The sequence below is a fragment of the Chenopodium album genome, chromosome 10, assembly GCF_948465745.1.
Source record: "Chenopodium album chromosome 10, dcCheAlbu1.1, whole genome shotgun sequence".
NCBI classification, from domain to species: Eukaryota; Viridiplantae; Streptophyta; class Magnoliopsida; order Caryophyllales; family Amaranthaceae; genus Chenopodium; species Chenopodium album.
Window position 1 is genome coordinate 37624920 of NC_137843.1, and position 4110 is coordinate 37629029.

Genomic DNA, 4110 nt, shown 5'->3' on the forward strand with positions numbered 1-4110 from the left:
CATTACATGTACAAAGTCATAAACAAAACAATATGATAGGTATATGAGTAGTTGAGTACCGATGAATTTGATTTAAACACAACCCTTGAGGCACCACTTTGCACTCTCCCACATCATTTGATGTATCTTATAAACTAATTTCAAGTAATATCATTTAACCAATTAGTGATTTATTATCATTAATCAAGGTCTAATCAGTCCTTAGCTGGGTTGATCTGGTCCGATAGTTTGTAAATATAAGGTGAAAATCAGGGGAAATAAGGTCTATTAAGTTGATTTCAGATAACTTTCGATGAACAGAATGCTTAATAATGATTTCATCTCAAATCAAATTTAGTCACTAGATTGTCTTGGAGAACACTTTTCTACCCTTTCATGTAAATGATTATAAAGGTAATGGAGATGAAAAAAAAAAAAAAATAAATTAGTGTTGTACTGCAGACAGTAGTTGCTCATATCAGAATAGTTTCTTGCATTGTTTTTGATGCCGAAAAATTTCTTGAAATTAGATACTGCCACTATCTTTCAGGCGCTTCCATATATACTCAAGTAAGATAGTGGGATTTAGTTGATTAAAAGTGAACAAAGAATGTAAGCCCAAAACAGGAGATAGATATATCTGAAAATTTATTGTGTTTTTCCTGTTTGTAACAATGATCTTGGAGGCAAAACAGAAAGATCAATTATCTAATGGCTATCTAATAGACGACCAAATTAGGAATAAATGTACATCAGTACAATCTGTGATAAAATCATATACACAGTTTCCAAAAAAAATCGCAGACTACAGCATGTGCCACGAGTCTGGCCTGACCAGCAATCCAGCATGCATAATGTGTATGTTCCATACATCCCACTAGTCATTACCATTTAGAAGCTAGTATAATACTCCCACTCTTGAGTTTTAACTTTGAAACTTCCAACAGGCTAGTGCAGTAGTAGTGGCTCTAGTGACTATTTAAACTTGGGTGGTTTTGTAGATGGCTTGATAGTGTTAGAGAAGATGCTAGAAAAAAATATATGGATTCAGGCTTCGAGAGCCGTGATGGAAGAGAGTTGGCCGCAGTTGATTCTGACATAATTATTGTACACATTCAGGGGCCGTTTGGTTCGCATGGGGTACTCGGAATGGAATGAATAAAGGGAAAGAAAAGGAATTCAATGAACAACCCCAAATTTGTTATGTTGTTTGTTTTGTATAATAAAGGGAAACAAGCTACCACTTCCATAACCACACAAGACCTATTATCTACCTTCTCCAGCCACCATACCACTCACCGCCCCTCCCCCACCACTCGCCGCCCCTCCCTCGCCACTTGCCGAAGCTCCCCCGTCTCAGGCCAAAAATCCCCTCCCCCCGAAAAACTCCCCACTCCCGCAAAAACCCTAAAAACTCACTCCCCCTTCCCCGTACAGCCGGGGCTGAGGGTGGGAGGAGGGCTGACCGGCTGTTTTACGGGGAAGGGGGTGAGTTTTTAGGGTTCCTGCGGGGGTGGGGAGTTTTTTGGGGGAGGGGATTTTTGGCGAGGGACGGGGGAGCATTTGGTACAAAAAAATAGGCCTAAATTCAAGTTGGTTCCAATAGAATTGTTTTTGATACAAAAAATGTGCTTATTTGGTACTGTGATAGTGTGATATCCCTTGAGATTTTTCCATGCAAATTTTGTAAATGATATTGTATTGGCGGAGGAGACTATAATTGGGGTTAAACAAAAGCCTAAGATAGCAAAATTAGAGTTAAACAAAAGCTTAAGCAAGCATTTGAAATAATAAAAGGAAAATTTGTTTAAAAGGGACATATATGTTCGCTTATTTGTTTGGAAAGACCTTATAAATTTAACGGCTTTTTTACCAAATGCCCCCGAATTATTTTTTATTCACCATATACCCATGAAAATTTTCAAATTCACCGTATACTCATAAATTTAATAAAAATGTCACCAAATTCTCAATTGAGTAACGGACATTAACTCCATTAGTCATTAGTGTTAAGTATGCCAAGTGGCAGAATTTTATTGGTTGGATTTTAAATAAATTAAAGTTTAAAATAATTATTTAATTAATAAAAAAAAAACCCAACCCACCACAGCCACCAACCATCACCTGCGCTGACGACCAGCCCCAACCACCACTCGCGCCGACGACAACCCAAACCAGCCACATCGCACCAGCGACCCAACCTAGGCGCCGTTTCCTTCCCGTGAACCACCCTTCCTTCAACCTCAACCTCAAAACCCCTTTTCTCCCTTGAAAAATCCTCCCCTCCCCACCGTCGACTTCCACACCCACCTCCTTGTGCCGCTAAACCCAAATCGCCCCTCCCCATGCCATCTCCACCCTCTCAAACACCATGCCAAACTTGAAAGAAAAAAACCCAAAATTCAAACCTAGGGTTTCGATTTTGGGATTTTGAGGTGGTGTGTTCAGCCAAATTGGGCAGCGGCGATGTGGGAGGAGGGAATCTGTGTTGTCGGTGAAGGGGTTTCGAGGTGGTGGCTAGTTTTAAACGAAGGTAGAAAAGCGGGGAAAGGTTTTTACGGTTTAAGGGGTTGTGGTTTAATTTTATATGGTTTAAGGGGAGAGGCTTGGGGGAATGGGCGGTGCCGACGTCGGCGCGGTGGGGAAGGGGGTCTAGCGCCGGCGCGAGGAGGGTGGCGGTGGTGGGGAGGTGGCCTAGCGCAGCAGAAGGTGGTTGGAGGTGGTTTTCTTTTTTTTTTTTAAATTTTTTTTAAAAGTTTTTTTAAAAAAAAATAATTAATAAAATAATTTTTAATAATCAATAATATGCCTCCACGTGGCAGACTTAACGCTAATGACTAACAGAATTAAATGCCGTTAGTTATTAAGGGCATTTTGTGACAATTTTGTGATACTTGAGTATATATGTTGAATTTGAAAAATTTCATAGGTGAATAAAAAAATAACTCAGGGGCATATGGTAAAAAATCCGTAAATTTTAAGTGGTGAGAAAGGACCTTATAAGTCTACTTTGTTGTTTGGAGGGACCTTGATTTCGGAATTTGGCCATTGACTTTTTTCCTCCGGCGTTGACCTGTCACGTGAATATCACGTGACCTTAAAAAATGACTACCCCCTTACTTTTTTCCACGTTTTACCCCTATCTCCTTTGTTGCCCTAATTTTTCCCCAAAATTCTTTTTCTCCTCAAAATCGTGGGTTCCAAACCCTAATACTTTCAATTCTCTGTTCAAAAGTCGACCTAATTCATTCCATTACTTCAAATAAGTACGTTTCGCACCAGGTAAGATCAATGTGTGGTTTTTTTCTTCAATTTATTTGTAACTGAAATATTTTGCAAAATTAAGGTTTTTAATATAATTGCTTCTCAAATTTTGTGGTTGAAGTGTAATTTGGGGACTTTGTGGACTCCTCAAATTTTGTGGTTTTGTTTTTAAGCATAATGAGCCGCTGTAAGAATCTTTAATTTTGTGGACTTGGAAAGAGATAAGTAGATCTAGGGTTTGGAACAACATCTTGAGGAGAGAGAGAAAGAATTTGGGGGAAAAGGGGAAAATGGAGGGAAAATGTGGAAAAAAGTAAGGGGAGACGTGACAGTCACGTGTGAGGTCAACACCGGAGAAGAAAAGTCAATGGTCGGATTCTGACCTCAAGGTTAGCCTAAACAACAAAATAAACTTATAAAGTCCTTTCTCACCACTTTAAATTTATAAGGTCATTCCAAACAAATAGGTGAACATATATGTTCCTTTTAGACAAATTTTCCATAATAAAAAGAGGTTAGATTATAAAACTAAGGTATCACAAATAACCAATGTCTTTTTTTTTTCACCTGCTTTACCCTTTAGGGCTTGGGCTAATCCAGATTCGGAATTGAAAACTGGATGGTTAGATTACAGTTCCCGCTCATGGGATCGGACAAATAACCAATACCTTTTCATTCCTTTTTTTTTTTTTTTTTTTTTTTTTTTTGTTAACCTATATCTAATTCTCGTTATTAAATTTGTTATTCATAATATCATTCACTATAAATTAATATTTTGTTTTCAAAAGAGAACATAAACTATGACTTATTTTGGTGGTAAGGCATCTAGTGTATGAATTGAAGGTTACATGCTTAAATCTTATACAG